Source organism: Ctenopharyngodon idella, chromosome 6 (assembly GCF_019924925.1).
Source record: "Ctenopharyngodon idella isolate HZGC_01 chromosome 6, HZGC01, whole genome shotgun sequence".
In the NCBI taxonomy this organism is placed as follows: Eukaryota; Metazoa; Chordata; class Actinopteri; order Cypriniformes; family Xenocyprididae; genus Ctenopharyngodon; species Ctenopharyngodon idella.
Window position 1 is genome coordinate 1246821 of NC_067225.1, and position 19101 is coordinate 1265921.

The following is a 19101-nucleotide window of genomic DNA, read 5'->3' on the forward strand; positions in this document are numbered from 1 at the left end:
TGGCTGATTATAAACCTTATGCGCCAGAGAAACAAGCGCACCACCATCTTTATAATATTGTCTTCAAACTTCCGTTTTTGCGGTAGCTCTGTATATTTCTATGGCATCGCTGTTGAAGAATAATTAACTGGTGAAGTGGATTTACTCGTTGTAGAGTTAATTAAAATTATCGTGAGCATTGTAATGTTTAAAGCATATGTCTTAAATGCCAGTAGACCCAGAAGATTTTAAAACGAGCAGTTCATTCAAAAATACGTAAGATCGCTGTGGAAATACAAACCGGAAGTCAAAAGACAACGAGCGCAGCGCTGAAAAGGGGCGGGGCTACATAAGGTCTATAAACTTAGTTTAAAGAAAAAGTAGAATTCATGGCAGAGCTGTTGTTTTGAATTACATTAGATCGTAAAGGTGTACATAATAGTGGCCACTAAAGTGTATGCAACCTCCTTACTGTGTTATTCTCTGGTACTTTAATGAACTGGCAACTAAGTGTTGATAACTTTAACAACAAATCTAATAACAGAAGATAAATGTTGCATGACAATGAACTTAATGTAAAGGTAAATGTAGCCCAACTGACGTCAGGTTATGGTAGCTAACGTTAGTGAAGTGTTGGTCACTTAAGCTAGCTGCAATTAGAGTCAAACTAACGTTATCTTCTTCCAATAAACATTAACTAAAGCTGGTTACATAAAATACAACTATTGACTAGATTCACGAGAGGTCAGGTAATGCGTTCAAATGTCAAAAATACAGAAATTTCATTAACTTACCAGCGAGCAAACTTCGGAATAACTGAAAATGAATGGGGTTCAGTGCTGGAACTATCAGTGTTTGGAACTATCGGTTGCCCCACGACATGCGTTACTTCCACATTCCAAAGTTCCTATGGAAGTGTATGAGAGTGTTGCAACTCTGTTTTTCAACGGCTCTGGTTTAATGTACCTGGAACTACGGTGGCCGAGAGAGCTCAACGCGCTGCAAATGAAGAAAACACATGCAAATAGAAAAAACACCAGCAAATAAAGAAAACATCAGTTATCAGTTTGACAACACATGCGCTGCAAAAGTCCACAACACATGCTTAATAGAGAAACACGCTGCAAAAGCTCACAACACATGCAAATAGAGAAATGCGCTGCAAAAGTCCACAACAAATGCAAATAGACAAACGCGCTGCAAAAGCTGGCAGCATGCAGCCAGCCCAAACTTAGCAGTCCATCTTTAGAAATAGAAAGATGCGGTAGGACTGATTTACTCATGCTGTTTTTGTATATACAGTCTAAAAGGGGAGATCACAAATTATTATTATTAGTCACATTTATTTTGTACGGAGCTCCGGACATGACATGCAGGGAAAAAAACAAAAAAAAGTAGGCTAAATCGTTCACAAAAACATTAGTAAAGCACAGTAATTCGCATATCAATATTTTATTTTAGGCCAGTTGAACTTGATTCAAATGAGCCTATGCACAATATACGCGATAAATAGACTTGCAGGATCCGATCATGTTGGAAAGATGATGCAGTGTTGAAAACGTATTTTTGATAAACGTCGTCTAGTCCACTGATGAAGAGTAATTAGATTAAGTGAAATTACTTAGAGTTATGTTTGCGAATCGAGGAAAAAGAGAGCTGGGTTTTTGTTCGTCTTACGTTGAAAATGGTAGTTCGCTGCAGCAAATCACCTGACTGGAAAACGGCTGAGCTGGGGAGCGCGGACGCCTAGCCGAGGGCGGGAGGAGCAGGTTTTAATGGCCGCGCCTGAACAAATTTGCAGGAGGAAACTTGTTATGTGCGGAAGGGAACCAGGAGTAGAGGATCCTGGCGTAACTTGAAAATGGAAGAGTATTCTGCAGAACACTCTTCGTTGGAGGTAAAATGCTGCTGGAGCTCGGGTTAGGACATGATTCAAAGGACGGAGTGGGGCCAAATGCTGGAAGAATTAGCCTTTTTCACAAGAATCGGAAATCACGTGATGCGGGGTAAGTTCCACTACCCAGATAGCAGACCAACCTTGAATCAACGTTAAATCAATGTTAATGCATTAACCAAGTTATCGTTGAATTTTTAATTGATTTTTCATCAGGTTTGCACCCTGAAATGTTATTTCAATGATGAAAAATAGATAAACATGGTTGTGATCAATGTTTTTTCAACCTTAATTAAATCACCTATTTAACATTGAATTAACCTGGAAACAATATCAAATCAGTCTTGCTTTATGTACAGCAAGATTCTAAGCCAGTTAAATGTCTATTTCTACTCATTTCAATCAGAGACAATGTAAGGGCTGCAGTTAATATGGTTTTAATGAAAAATTCAGTTTACATACAAATGTATTTATTTATAACCAAACACTGTTTCAACAGGAATTAACATCACATTCAGGTAAAACAAGTGGCTGTAAAAATGGCATTTCATGGTGACAAACAAATAGACCTGATTTCACAGACAGGGCTTAGGCTAAGCCAGGATCAGACCTTAGTTCAATTATTTAAGTAGATTTTATAGACATGCCTTAGAAAAGTGTTTATCTTGAGACAAATCAATGGCAGTGACATATTTTAAGATATGTTTTCAGCTCAGACATGCATTTTAGTCTGGGACTAGGTTTAAGCCTTGTCTGTGAAAGGGGTTAAGTAGTAAAAAAAAAAAATATATATTATTGGTGTTCATCTTGAGACAAAACAATAGCACAGACAAATTAAGATGTCAGTGCAAGTTACTTTCAGTTAAAACAGCTCAGACATGCATTTTAGTCATTGGAAAAAGCCTGGAAAACCGTGACAACAAATGCAACCTGCATCTGTAAAATGGAGGTAAATATACATGGAAACTCACCAACAAAGACAGAAACACAGCACTACAAACTGAAACACTACCACAGTTCACTGTTCAGGACTTGAAGCTTTTCAAGGATTGAAGCTACTCTTCTAATGCAAAACGTATGTCCTTATTCATTAAATTGATACTCTGACGAACTCAGGGATTTCCACCACGAGCAATGCCCGCAAGCTGATCAGGAGCATAAACGGAGCCAGTTTTGCAGAAACAGCAAATACAAACTTTGAGGCCTCCTTTTTCCTCAGCCTTTACTTGTTGCAAAGCATCTAAAGAATACAAAAACACACAGGAAGTTAGAACCGCACAATGTTCTTAAACATTTGATCGGTAGTAGTGCATGACTGACAGAAGGTGGGTCATAATTATTTGGAAATGTGACTGTTACAATGTACTACAAAATTAAGTGAAACTTGAAATATGATTTTAAAAAAAAGAAAAAAAAAAAAAAGGTTTAAGTTAAAACACGCTGAATTCAAATGTTTGACTATTTAATATAAACCATTATAGGTTGATGTATATCATACCCAGAAGCAGGGCACAAGCTGATGTGACTGAAGTCAGTTGATTCAAAACTTTAACTCCCTCAATCACAATGCCAATGTCAGCAGGTGGTTCATGAAGTTCTCCCCCTCCTTCAGAATAATGAACACCACCACAAAGAGCTGCTCAAGGTCACCCTCACAATCATCTTTCTAGTTATCCTAAAGTTGTGTACATAAAACAAACCAGTTTCATTGCCTTTTGCTAGAATAACTACAAAATAAGCAAATTTATACTTTTTCTGAAAAATAAATCAGAATATGCTGACGTTCAAATCGCAAGGTACTCGTTGATGAGGTCTTCAGGACTTTCAGGAAAAAAGGGCCTACAGGACACACTCTTCTCAGGTGAATGTTTTCAGTCTGTGATAAAGCAATTGTGATTATTCAGGGGGGAAACACAAAATTATTACAAAACAGATTTTTCTGAAAAAACAACACATAAATCACATGCATTTGGGATGGCATAAAGGGGAGTTAATAAAGATCTGGTTTGGATAATTCCAAGTCTAAATTTGTTAAAGAGGATAGCATGCAAGTCAATAAACAACATGTATTTTACTCATATCCAACATTAGTAATTCATTAACAACTATATCAGTTTTTTTTTATAGAAATTACTTACCATGTATTTCAAAAGTGTCCTCAGTCATCAAACATCATTGAAAAGCTTTAGGTCCTAATGGGAGAAACATTTTTACAGCACTTACTGGTCGAAAGTTGTTTGCTAGGTCAATTAATTAGTTGTGCAGATACTACTATTATAATCTACTATTTCTACTAAAATCATGATCATGATTTATACTAAAAAAAAATCCTAACATTTTCCCCTGGACGAAGAAAAACACCAAGTTAGGTAAATGTAACGTTAGCTCAATATGTCTTAATTACAGGTTTAGATCATCATTTTGGGCAAACATATGCATGAAATCAGAGCTAACATGTCAAAGACAAATAAAAGAACAGACAAATATTAATTTAAAAACTTAACTCAATATTATAATGCAGGAATCCCCACAGCCTCGGGCGTTTTCTCCCGCACCACGCGCACTTCCCGCCCACAGCATTTCAAATATCCCGAGCTGCATACAGGGTAAAGGAGGAATTCATTTTAAATTCGATTAATTACGATTCTGTTAGTATTCATGTTCACAACGTTAATTAACTGTAAAATACACATTCAAACGCTGCATTATCCAATATATAAAGTAAAACAAATTTCCAAGTTCAACCTACCTTTCAGTCCGAAAAAATCGATCGATTCGAGCATAAGTTCAAGACGCTCGTCCGTCGTGACGTCAGAAAAACGTCTGACGCGGGTCCTTAAAGTGCAAGTGAGATGTTTTAAGTAGTTGTGAATTTTGTGTTTAAGTTGAAAGAGTGTAACGTTATTATAATAATAATAATAATGTCCAGCTGGTTCATCTCACTTAATTCCACCTGGTTGGAGTTTATCTATACTTCAGTTGGCAGGATTTCTATTTATTTATTTTATAATTTATTAATTTTTGTGGGACTAGACTAGAGGGAAGGGTCATGGGGAGCATGAATGCTAATGTGAATAAAGTGTTGAATGAGGGAATAGATGGATTGACATGGGGAAATGAAGCTGACCATAAATCAACGTTGATTCAATGTTCATACTTTTCAACACTGAAAAGCATTGAAATTTCAACGTTGATTCAATATTATTTAGCATTGAATTTTCAATCTCAACCAAAATGATGATTCTGATGAAATTTCAACACTGAATCAATGTCATGGGTATGGTTCTGAGGCTATTAGATTAATATGCTCTTTTCTGAAATATCACTTCTTACCTTTTCTGTTTTGTCTGTTTTCCTAGTTGCTGATGTATAATCTAAAAATAAATTATTTTCTACTTGTTTGTAGCTTATATGGCCACTCAGACCATTGCTCGAATTTACAGGCGGGCGGTTTTATTTCACCAGCTGTCATACAGTATAGGCTACGGCTACACAGCTACTCATTCAGCAGATCCCCTGCTCGTATCACCATACAATGAACATTATTTATATAATTTATTCATAAAAAAACTAGACTCCCAATATATGATTCAATGCGGGATATAAAGTCGTGAGAGATACATAATATTGTTGTGAGTTTAATACATTAAAATATAGGCTATGTATTAATGTCATGGCATTACATCCCGCATTCAAGCATATGTTAACTAATCCTGACAGATTAAAATGTTTAAACTAAGATAAAATTATTTTGCAAGACCACACTGTACACAAATATCAGTCTTTGCATAATGTTGCAACAGCAACAATACTATGGGTTTGTAATACGTATTGCATATTACATATTACAGACTCTAAGATGATGACGACAGGAAAATATGAGTGAATGAGATGAAAGATCCAGGGTGCGAGCGGTCCTGCTTCTTATTATGAATCAGAGGATCAAGTCTTTGTGATAAGGGAGCTGCCTGGCAATCATTTCCCCAGCACGTTGCGAAAAACACTCTCTGCATCCCAATGTGCATACTGTCCACCCTAAAAAGTAGCTATTTAATATTACTAATGTCACATAGCCTACTATTTAGGATGGATTGTATGCACATTGAAACGCAGGCACTGTCTTTACAGCACATGGAGTGCGATAATGCAAAGCCCCGCTAAACAGACATGGAGAAAATAACCAATTTAATCACCATCATTTCGAATTAGTTCATAAATTTAGCTCTTAATGAGAGCTCTGTAGTCTTACCAATAAATCACCAAGACTGTTCAAATGTTTTCATGACATTTAATTCGTAAAAAGACTTTGATTCCCGAACTGGTTCTTAGGCTCGGCTATCTATCACTGTAACCGGAAAAACTTGGGTCATTCTAAAAGCCAAAAACCTAGAAGTGTGAAAAAGGCTTTGTCCCTGGGGTGATCTGCTGCTTATATATGTTCGTAATGATGATTGACAGGATTGAATGTTTAGACTCCTCCCGAACCTACATTTGAAACTACATTAAATTCTAGGAAAAAATGACTAGTGCTAAAAAAAAAGAAAATAAAAACTAGACTGCAACCTTGCAGGAACTAGAGAGAAAAAAAGGAACTAAAACTAGAGAAACAAGAGCAAAAACTAGAGAGAACCCCAAAATTAAAGCTTGGTAAAAATACAACAAAAACCTGAAACTAGACTGGAGCAAAAACTATCAAGGCAATAAATTCAAGACTAGGCTTGGCAAAACACAAGGCACGCAAAGAACACACACAACGAACCAGCAATAACATGAGGGAAAGGAGCACAATATAATGCCAAGTTCACACTACAGGATTTTAAGCCCGATTTAAGACCGATTTGCAAGTTAACGAGCTCGCCGACAGGTCGGGCTGTGATTGGGGACAAATCAGTGGGTGATCGGGGACAAATCAGTGGGTGATCGGCGGTCGCCAATTTTTAAGTGTTGCCTAGTCAACAACGCATCAAAGATGCTCGCTGACGCCTCGCCAACTCCTCACCAACGCCACACAAATATCTAGCATGCCAAATATCTGGAGCTGTCAGCCAACTCAACATCCTGTGATGTCACGTGTCGCGACGAGCTACAGCCTATGAGAGCATAGGCGCCGATCCCGAGCACCCACGGAAATGGTTGAGCACTCATGGGAAAACACGAGATATTCTCCATTTATTTTAACCAGTAATATAAATGATTACAGCTTTCAGACACAACTTTCTTTTCACGAGTTCACACTTACAAATAAATCAGATAGAGTAAATAGTATGCGTATTTGGCGCTCTGTCTGAGGAGAGGGCTCCGAGCTCGGTATTTGGCCCGAACCCAGAGTACTCCCCCCGTATTTCTGGTTAGGAAAGTAACCAGGCGAGTGTGAGGAGACGGTGGTGGAGGGAAGCTGAAAACTGTCAAGAAACATAGGTGACTCGACTGCGTATATACAGGTGCTGGTCATATAATTAGAATATCATCAAAAAGTTCATTTTTTTATTATAAATTATTTTTAAAAATGAAACTTTCATATATTCTAGATTCCCTACATGTAAAGTAAAACATTTCAAAAGTTTTTTTTTTTAATTTTGATGATTAGAGCGTACAGCTCATGAAAGTCCAAAATCCAGTATTTCAAAATATTAGAATATTTCCTAAGATCAATCAAAAAATGGATTTGCAAAACAGAAAAGTTCAAGTTCTTTAAAGTATGTTCTTTTGTGCACTCAATACTTGATCGGCAGGACATATTACAGCAAATGACTTGCTCCTAGCACAAATTACAGCATCAGTGAAGTGTGGCATGGAAGTGATCAGCCTGTGGCACTGCTGAGGCACTATTGAGCCTTCAGATCATCTGTATATTGTTGGATCGACTGTTTCTCATCTTTCTCTTGAAAATATCCCATAGATTCAGGTCAGGCATATTGGCTGGCCAAAAAAGCACAGTAATATCATGCTCAGCAAACCACTTGGAAGTGGTTTTTGCACTGTGGGCAGGTGCTAAAGTCCTGCTGGAAAAGGAAATCAGCATCTCCATAAAGCTTGTCAGCAGATGGAAGCATAAAGTGCTCCAAAATCTCCTGGAAGATGGCTGCATTGACTTTGCACTTGATAAAACACAATGGACCAACACCAGCAGACGTCACGGCCCCCCCAAATCATTATTGACTTCAGAAACTTCACACTAGACTTCAAGCAGCTTGGATTCTGTGCCTCTCCAGTCTTCCTTCAGACTCTGGGACCATGATTTCAACATGAAATGCAAAATTTACTTTTATCTGAAAAGAGGACTTTCGACCACTGTTCACTGTCCAGTTCTTTTTCTCCTTAGCCCAGGTAAGATGCTTCTGACATTGTCTCTGGTTCAGAAGTGGCTTGGTAGTCCTTTTCCTGAAGATGTCTGAGTGTGGTGACTCTTGATGCGCTGACTCCGGCTTCATTCTACTCATTGTGAAGCTCTCCCAAGTGTTTGAATTGGCTTTACTTGACAGTATTCTCAAGCTTGCGGTCATCCCTGTTGCTTGTGCACCTTTGCCTACCCAATTTCTTCCTTCCAGTCAACTTTGCATTTAATATGCTTTGATATACACTCTGTAAACAGCCACCCCATTCAGTAATGACCTTCTGTGACTTACTCTCTTTGTGGAGGGTGTCAATGATTGTCTCCTGGACCATTGCCAAGTCAGCAGTCTTCCCCATTAGTGTGGTTTCAAAGAACAAAAGATACCCGGAATTTATACTGTAGGGATGGTCATTTAATGAAACTCAAATGTAAATATTCTAATATTTTGAGATACTGGATTTTGGACTTTCATGAGCTGTACGCTCTAATCAACAAATTTAAAAAAAAAAACTTTTGAAATGTTTTACTTTACATGTAGGGAATCTAGAATATATGAAAGTTTCATTTTTTAAAATAATTTACAATAAAAAAATGAACTTTTTCACGATATTCTAATTATATGACCAGCACCTGTATATATCATGATTGACTGATGAAATAAAACAGTATAGCCTACCTTTAAATTCGCCTTTGTTTCATAAGATAGCAATTTCAAGCTGATTTTAATCATCCAGTTCTCTAGTTATTTTATTATTGTAAATAGGTATTTAATGAATTAATTTATTTAGTGAACCGCTACTGATCATCAGATATCAGCGTGAGCACGACTCCCTACAACACTCATGAATGGAATGTGAGAATGGAATGGAACACTCGTGAATGGAATTCATACTGAGATCGAGAAGGCATTGAAGAATCCATATTCGTATTCGTCTCGCATTCATCGACATCAGTGGGCTAATTTTGCGGATGTTGAGGGAGTGAGCGAGCATGGGTATGTGTCGATGCGTAGTATTGACGAGACGTTTGCAAACTATCTCGTGACTGGGCAGGCGCAGATGCTAAAAGCTCCTTAAAATGACATCTCGCTTAAATGTCAGGGCATACGCGGCAGCGGGTCAGGCTGGACTTTTTGGCACCTCCGTCAAGGTGGTGGTGGGAAAGTTCAGAGAGGCAAAGGCGCGCTCAGCAGCATTTAGAATGTGCATACTGCTGAGGTCCGAATCCGGGCCCAGACAGACAGGAGGTCCAGGCCCGTCCCGATTTGAGGATCAGAGACAGGGCCAGAGGTCCAGTGTCACCTCTCGGGCACCTCCTCCTCCTAGGAGTAGGTCCCAGAGAAGGCAGGACTCCAGGAAGAAGAGGGATCTAAGGGAGGTGATCCAGCATAGACACAAGCAGCGATTACAACTACCATCTCCTTTCTTCTTTCTCCTCCTGAAAAGTTTTTACATCCCCAAGGCGCTTCTTACATCAGGCCTGAGGCTGGGCCCATGATGAGTTTGTACTTTATGTTGGCCTGCCTTCGGGTTTGATTGTAAAAAGTGCCCTTTCAGGCTTGAAAGGATCGGTAGACTCCATCTTTTCAATGGTGGTAGGTCTCTCCGTTCTTCAGCTTGAGCTTGGTCGGTCCATTACGATATTTTAAAATACTATATTGTATTTTAGTAGACCTTGGTTCCCTGTATAGAATTTTCTGGGTAGTTTTTTGTGATTTTATATATAAAACTTGTAGTTCGGGCCCTGAAATTTCCATTTATGTTGGCTAGAACGATATGTATTTAAGGGAAGTACCACTTTGGTCCCCTTAATGAGTGTGTTGGCTTCATTTATTGTGAAATTCACTAGTGAGGCCACCGTTCATGTGTAAATCAAGGGTGGGCATGAGTTTTATGTTAGAGATTAGCATTCTTAACTTCAGATAGATCTAATGTCTAGCGTCAGCTCTCGGGGCCGCCTGACATTGTTTCCTTGGGTTGAGCATTGCTCCTCTGAGCTCTATATTAAATAAGATGTTCTCAGAGTTTGCCTCCTCTCAATTTGAGAGTCATTCTGCAGGGGCTGCTGTTTTTAGCCCCAGGTAGATCTATGTTTATGTGTTGGCCCTCACAGGCCCACAGCTATAGCTGGCCTAGGCAAGTACTAGGGATATCAGAGGCGGTCTGCTAGCATTCTCACCCCTAACTCTTCGTTATGTGAGTATAGGTTTACTTTTTCCCTAGTTCTGGCCTCCTCTTATTTAGAGTCATCAGGCTAAGGCCCGTTTTTTCCCCCTGTTTATACAGGCTGGTGTAGGTGCAGAGTAGATAGCAGCTAGGGTCGCAGGCTATTAAAATAGGTCTCCCCAGTGCAGTTGTCTCCTGGGCGGTGTTAGGCCCCTTTTCACTTTGTGAATACAAAAGCAATTTTCGCTGTGGCCCGCTCTTCAGAACTAGTTTCAGCTAGGAGCGTCTACTTCAGTCTCTCCTCTGAGCCCCTTGAACTATGTTCAAGTTATGGGTTGAATGTGGTTGACTTTTTGTGATTAAAAAAAGACTCCTGTTCCCTAGGGTTCAGTACAGACAACAAAATCTGTCATAGTGAAAGTTCTGTTGTTAGGTCTCCACCCTGTAACATTGCTCAGGGTTATGCTAATAGTACTCCCCTGTTAATTCAGGGTCTGTTTTTGGTCTGGTTTTCGTATTAGAGCCTGAGCACAGCCACAAGCTGACGTTCGTGATCTTCTGGAGTAGGCCCCCCGGTTGGGCCTCCCTCAGAGCATGGTGGCGTAAGATTGTACTACCTTTGCTTAAAGGGTAAAATGTGTTTTACTGAGTATACTGCTTGTTGGCAATGTGTTTAGGTAGATATGTCTGTAGGCGCTTAACATTCTTATCTGCTCATAAGACTTGCTTTCAGTTTGCTGGCCTTGTCAGGCCTCTTTGAGAGTGAGTCCCCAACTTGTTTTGGGTGCTTTTAGTATAAGCAATGATTTGCTATCAGGTGTTTGGCCTTATCAGGCCTCCCTGAAGGTGAATCTCCCACATTTAGGGTATTAGCAGCATGATAAGGTTTGCTATCAGGTAGCTGGCCTTAGTAGGCCTCCTTGATAATGAGTCCACATCATTGTGTGTAACTTTGTCTAGTGGAATAGATTATTTCATGTTGCAGGCCCTACTGGGAGCCTCCATGATTTTAGCCTACAGTCTGGTCTACCTATTAGGTTGAGCCTAGTATTCAATTCAGTTCAATTCACATTTATTTGTATAGCGCTTTTCACAATACATTTCGTTTCAAAGCAGCTTTACAGAGAATGCATTACAGAGAATGCATGTCAACATTACAATTTAGAGAATCTGGTATCGGAGGTGACTGTCCAATGTGTGTGGTTTCAAAAATATAATCATGCATATAATCATGCATAGCTAACAATGTAATAATTTAGGCAATTTAATTTACAATCACTGTTAGCAGTTTAATTGAAGGTAGAAGCAATGAATTACATATTAACAATAATTAGGATATATAGAAATTTGGGAATGTGTATGTTGATCCAGATGTTGCGTCATCTGAATTCCTCGCAGGAGTTGACGCCATCTCTTCAAAGGTGTTGGTCATCTGAGGTCATCTTAAGAGGCTGGATCCAAACTGAAGCTGATGTACTCTCTTGTCACCTAAGGACGGGCGTCCTGAGATAAAACAGAAAAGCAAATAGAAACAGCGTAGCTGCTGTTCATAACATTAAGCAAAGATGTCATGTGCAATTGTCCTGATATGAGATGCATTATGATTCACATAATGCATCTCATATCAGGACAATTGACTGAAGAGATGCGTCTTTAATCTAGATTTAAACTGGGTGATTGAGCCTGAGCCACGGACATTATTAGGAAGGCTATTCCAGAGTTTAGGAGCCAAATGTGAAGACGCTCTCCCTCCTTTAGTGGACTTAGATATCCTAGGTACAACCAGAAGTCCAGAGTTTTGTGATCTTAAAGAGCGTGAAGGATTGTAGGGCAATAGAAGGTCAGTTAAGTACACAGGAGCTAAACTATTTAGAGCCTTAAAGGTCAATTGCAATACTTTATAATCGATACGGAACTTAATAGGTAACCAGTGTAGAGATGATAAAATTGGTGTTATATGATCATATTTTCTTGACCTGGTAAGAACTCTAGCAGCTGCATTTTGTACTAATTGTAGCGGCACTCCATAATTTACTATCGTTATCTTAGATTTTTCCCCGTTTAAATAGACAAAATTGTGACGGTCCCTGAATACCAGTGTAATTTTGTAGTTGATCTAGGAGTATTTTATGATCTATAGTGTCAAATGCAGCACTAACATCTAGTATTGAGATACAGCCTTGGTCAGAAGCTAGAAATAAGTCATTTGTAATTTTAACAAGCGCAGTTTCTGTGCTATGATAAGGCCTGAATCCTGACTGAAATTTTTCATAGATAACGTTTTTTTTTTTGCAAGAAGGAGCACAATTGGACTGACACAACTTTTTCTAGTATTTTAGACATAAATGGAAGATTTTAAATAATTAGCTCCCTAAGTCTGGTCAGGTGGTTGAAGGCCTCTCGTGAAGCCTCCCTATTAGATCAGCCCTTAGGCTGGGAGTACTCCCCTCAATAGGGTCTCTATTAGAGTGCACAGGCTCCTCAGTGCTTTGAAAAACAAGCACTGGGTAGATTCTAGGATAGAGCAGCATTACTCCCCTCGATAGCAAGGGTTAGAAAGCACTAGACTGAGTCCTGCTCTCCAGAATGCCCATCTCTATGATCTGGTCTGAGTTGGTTACTGCCAGTTTGCAGTCCCTCTTACTGGTACCTCCTTTGGAGAGAATGTTTGAGACTCTTTTTGAAACAGACAGGTTGCTGGCCAGACTAGGTTGCTAGAAGATAGACCAGGTTGGCCTCCCTGGTGGCATTCAGGGTTGACTATGTTCCCCTGGCAAGTGACTGGCTAGGGATCCCCTTGGTTACATTCCCTTAAAAGCACCCCTACCGTGTGAAGTGTGGTCTCAGAAGCCTTCAAAGCCTTTTGAAGGCCTCTTTGAGGCTTATAGCTTGGGCTGTGGCCGTAGGGAATGCTGTCACTGACAGTCTATTTGTGACCAGTAGGGGGAGTGGTTCTGGCGTTTCAGTTGAAACTGCTTGTTCTGACTTTTGTCACAGCCATTTTTTGGCATGCACTCCCCTCAGCATGGCGGCAAGGGTATATCGTTCCCCAATAGCGTTTCGACACAGTACGATTTCCCTTTCGAAAGGGAACGTCTCAGGTTACACATGTAACCATGGTTCCCTGAGAACAGGGAAGGAGACACTGCGTCTCTTTGCCATGCCTAGGGGTTGCCTGCTGAAAAGCCCCTTCAGACGATAAGTGGATGACATGTTCTCTAGGCACGACCAGGATATACTTCCTGGTCGTGCCAATAATGACATCATAGGCTGTCGCCAGCCTATAGGATTGCTGTGATTTGATAAGTGTTTCAGACACTGGTTCACGCAGAGGCGTTCCCCAATAGCGCTTTGACGCAGTGTCTCATTCCCTGTTCTCAGGGAACCATGTTATACGTGTAACCTGAGATGTTTTATTTGGTTGGTCATGTATTTGCAAGTGTGTTTTGGTGTGTGTGTGTTTGCGGGGGGGTTCCACTTCTTGCGTGTTTTCGAGACAAAATGTGGTTTGGGGACCTGATAGAGTCGTTGGGTGACAGAGTTGTTGTCAGCTCACGTAGTGTGTAACCCCCTATTGCGGATTATTTATGTAGTGTCATGTAGTGTGAACGCCACAACGACTTCAAGACTCCACAGCAAGTCATGTAGTCTGAACAGCACAGTGATCTGCCAACATTTAAAGTCCTGTAGTGTGAACTATGCATAAGGGAGCAAAGCACATGAGGAACAGGTGAACACACCTAAGCAAATGAGGACTAGACAAGGACTAAACAAGGGGGCATGGTAACAGCAAATAAGGAGGCAGGACAAGAGGAGCACATGGCAAACACAAACAAAGACAGAGCCATGTGAGTACAAGACAAACAAAGAAACATTAAACAAGGACAAAACAGACAAGCCTGTCAGGGCAGGATTCTGACAGCAATGTGTAAATTTTAAGAAGATCTATTGACAAAAATGGAATATAATATACATAACTATGTTTTCAGTGATGTATAAAGACCTTACATAATAAACAGTTTTGTTTTTATTACCTTAGAATGAGCTATTTCTATCTACATACAACCCTTACATGTTAAGTCACCATTTAGCGCTGGCATGTTTCTACAGTAGCCCTAAACAGACAAACTGCTCTACAGAGCGCGTTTGCTTGACTGCTACTCTCTGCTGTCTCAGACGACAACATCTTTGTCCTGTGTTGGCCACTGCAGCTTCTCTATATTGCAATTCGCAATCTCATCGCTAGATGCTACTAAAATTTACACACTGCACCTTTAAATGCAATGAACATATCGTACAATTTAGCCACTTGGTTAATTTGTACGAATTAGTACAAATTCGCCATGAGACAGGGTTGGAATAAGTCATGGCTAAAGTCACTTAAGTCACTTAATAACTTAGACTGCTGAGAGTTTCATTATGTTAAGTCGAGAACTGTAAGTGAAATTGATTGGTTTGATTTGAACAAATGAGATAATATTCAACATGTACTTTAGTCTTAAACCAGTACATTTGTTCTTTATTTCAGTATGGTTATTAGGATATTGTATGGCTATTAGGAAACACTAATGCCAAATCATAACATTTGGAGAAATATTGTCAGGGCCTTATTGTACAACAAATTAATGTAAACCATATAATGTTGTATGCAGTACATCAACAAAAATAAAATTACAGATATTAAGCTTGTTTATTGTTTAATTAGAAATGCAATTCTTTGCAAACACATTACTTACTGTTCTTATTATTCTTGAAAATGGATCTGTATTTTTGGCTTTGTTGTCGTAAACAGCATATTCTAGGACCTTCAAGGGCCCAGTTTTAAGGTAGGGCTCCTTTCTGATGGTCACAGTTTTCTGCATTTTAATTGGATCCAACAGCCAATCACAGCACTGAAATGGAGAAGCACCAAATTGCAATCTTCTCCTCATCGGAAAGGTGTAAATATACCCCTTCAATAAACAGTCTTGGTTCTGAGTCTCAGGCCTATAAGGACATTAACAGACAGAAGATAGAAGTTGCGTGTTTACATTTCTACATGAAAGGAGACATTTAACAAATACAAATTATTATATTGACAGAGTCTTAGTACAGTAATTACCTTTTTAGAGTAACTTACCCAGCACTGTTTCTGGCCTATGGAAGAAGAAACAACAACACATTGCATGCTCTCCAGCTTGCGAGGCATCAACAGATTCTGAGTCTCCAGCCTGTGAGGAAAGTGACATTCACAGACATTCTACGTTCTGAGTCTTCAGCCGACGAGAAGACAACAAATGCAGCACATCCAGAGTCTCCATACCAGAGAGACATAAGCAGATTAAATCAGTTCTGAGTCTTTGAGAAGTAGAAGACAATAAGACACATCTGCAACCAGGGTAAGCTCTCACAAACAAATCTTCACTTCGAGTCATCTGCATGTTCCAGATTGTTATGGACCTTCTGCACCAACTGCAGGCCTTCATCTGCATGTTCCAGATTGCTATGGGACCATCCAGGAGCTCAGCATTCCACAGCACTTATAGCAAGATTTACTAACAGCTTTCGCCAATGCAAACCCTCTTTTGACACGGAAAAAGACTGAACTGTCATGGGTGCGTTGATTTATATAGAATATATAAATAAATGTGCGTTGACAGCTGAATTTGTATAAGATGTTGCACTACAAATAGCCGAGAAAACTTATTTCTTTGAATAAGTATGAAATTTGTGTGTTGTAGTTTACATAAATTTTAAGATTTCCAAACATAGTTATGAACAGTGTTGGGGGTTACGCATTACAAGTAACTTGAGTTACGTAATCAGATTACTTTTTTCAAATAACTAGTAAAGTAACGCATTACTTTTCAATCTGCAACAAAATATCTAAGTTACTTTTTTAAATAAGTAACACTATTTATTTTGTTTTCCCATGTCAATACATGACATCTCTTCTGTCCCCATGTTGAGTGAAATTGTGAGTAAGTGCAGAGGCAATGTGTGCGATGTGTGAACATGATGGTTATTGTAGTTCTAAACTAAATGTGAGAATGGGTTTACTCATCTCACTTATCTCAAAACAGAGTCAGTATTCCTCAAAATGAATAAAAACAGTGAAATGCAATCTCAGAATATTGCACAAACCTGCAATAATTAAATATATTAAATTAAACAAATATACTTTATGTATTTAATCTCACTTTATTAACCAATGTCTTTGCTGCTGACCCTCAATGATCCAATTCAACCATACTAATTAGCAAAAAATGACTTTAGATAAACATTACATTTGTGTTTAATTTTTAAAAAATATATTGCTGAAGTAAGAGTGTGAACTTTTTTATCCTGTATCCTATTCTTCTTTAATTCAGAATGGCAGCACAGCTGAAAGGTCTGTTTTAGCTGCACCCTCAACTGTAGAGGCATGAATTTGCATTTCCTGCCTGAGGCTTATTCATTTCATTTTTGAAAAAAAAAAAAAAAAAAGCCCAGCCCAGGTGAGAAAAAGTAACACAAAAGTAATGCATTTCTTATCATAAAAAATATCTATGTATTAGTTACTTTTTTTTAGGGAGTAACACAATATTGTAATACATTTGTTTTTAAAGTAACTTTCCCCAACACTAAGATATGAATGGATTCTTATGGCCACTTTTTGTTTCAGACACCGCTATTGCATTCAAAAAGTCCTAAGGAATTTTTTTCGAGATCCGGGCCTTAACTTTAGGAAACAGTTTCAAGATAGGTGAAGAGCAGAAACTGCATGTGGACCAATAAGAAGCCCTTTCCTTCCTGAGTTTGGTACTAGGGTTCTTCTTCTTGCCCTTTCAGTAACAGTGTTGGTTTTCTGTGTGAATGCCACGAAAAACACACAAAACACATTCAAAATGGGAAAGAGCTTTGCTACTGACTGTACAAATAGATTTGACAAGAAATCGGAGGTATATTTTTACAGACTGCCGAAAGCTAAAGAAAAGAGAAGCAAATGGACAGCTGCAATTCACAGAAACAACTGGACTCCAGGCAGCGAAACATGGATTTGCAGTTATCATTTTGTCAATATGTTGAATTTTGGGGTAAAATCATACCCTATGTATTGTATTGTTGTATCGACAACTCATCAATTAAATATTTACCATCTTAGATTCTGCATAATTGGGTGTTTTTAAAGCTGCAGTCCGTAACTTTTTTGGTTAAAAATTATCCAAAATCAATTTTTGAGCAAGTACATAATCAGCGTGTTCAAAATGATCTCCTTATCTTAGCCCGATTCACAACGGTAAGCTTGTAATAATGTTTCCTAATCCGAGTGGTACTGGTGGGTTTCCGCGGGAAATTCAAGCATGCCATCGTTCATCTTTGCGTCATTACATCACGTCTGTTTTTAAAAAGAAGGAGTCCCAGGTAGTAGGCTATATCGCATGTGGGAGGATGCTACAGGCAGCGGATCATAGACTTTTCTCACAGCAGCTGCAATAATTAAACTTATCATTTTGATGGCGGATTGTAATCCAGAAAGGTCCAAATGACAATCATCAGTGACAAATGGAGATTCACCCATAGTCAAAAGCAAAAGACTTCGGACTGCGCAGTGGCTACAGAAATTGAAATCTACAGGTAATGCTGATGCACAATAAATACACATAGTCATGCAATGCTGATGTTGTTAACATTAACAATTTGAGATAACAAAATTTGCATAATAATAATTTGCATGGTTTGACGTGATCTGAGCTAAGCGATCGTTAGATATTTAATCACCATTGGTAGCGCGATTTATTGCTTTTTTCTCAGTTGGTCAGAACAAAAGTAGCAGACATGTTACCTAGCACTAGCCTCCAGTACCTTATTGCTTTTATAAAACGGTTACCACACAATACAAATATTAAAGTCAAAAATATGTATTAGTGCTACTTTTATGAAGTAAAATCACTAAATGGCCTCAAAATTAAAGGTGAATGATGCATACACATAATGCCTGCAGTGGCTTCATTCATCACTCTTGCTTCAATACACAAACTGTTAATTACTGCTAACTGTTAATTATGTCATGCTGCCTAATAGTTCAAATTATACATTAAACAGTTTGACCTTTTATTTCATCCAATAAGAACAAACATATGTTTATGTTGCTAAGGGCAGTTGCTATGGGTGTTGCGCAATGATTCACAGAACCGTTGGGTGAAGCGGTCATAGTCATGCTTTGTGAATAAAACACAGCTATTGGCCAATCAGAATCAAGGACTGGAACTAACCGATTTATAATGTGTTGTTATATAGTGCTGGGTAGATTACGTACAAATTTTAGTACGTTACTGATTGCAAATTACATGACAAAAATTGTAGTCAGTAACATAATCTGTTATTGCACATTTTAGGTAACATGATCTGACTACTTTTCAATTACTTTTCGATTACTTTTGATCTTTTTTGTACCGTATTGATATAAAAATAAAAAGAGAAAGAATATTCCAAACATTTTTATGAGTAACATGATGTGTATTAAACATTACCTTACATTAGAGCTTCCCAAACTGGGGTTCATGAAGGAACTCCAGGGGGTTTATTATTTGATGAAAAGCTAATAATGAATTGAATCATGTAAAATGTGTCAAATTAAAATAATTGGATAAAAACAAAAATAAAACACTTACTAAAAAAGATTAATTTGTTTACCTGCATGTCATGATAATTTTCAGGAGGAGCTTCAAATATATTAGGTCAAAGAGGTTCGGCTGACAAAAATGTTT

General features: G+C 38.6%; 1 long non-coding RNA gene across 1 annotated transcript; it reads right to left on the reverse strand.

Moving 5' to 3' along the window:
- Positions 1-2294: 2294 nt before the first annotated feature.
- On the reverse strand, positions 2295-4679 carry LOC127514423 (uncharacterized). Its single transcript, XR_007930631.1, has 5 exons — positions 4623-4679; positions 4012-4468; positions 3656-3749; positions 3372-3548; positions 2295-3113 (listed from the first exon to the last, which is right to left on the reverse strand). It is a non-coding gene; the product is annotated as an uncharacterized LOC127514423 (long non-coding RNA).
- Between the last annotated feature and the right edge of the window lie 14422 nt (positions 4680-19101).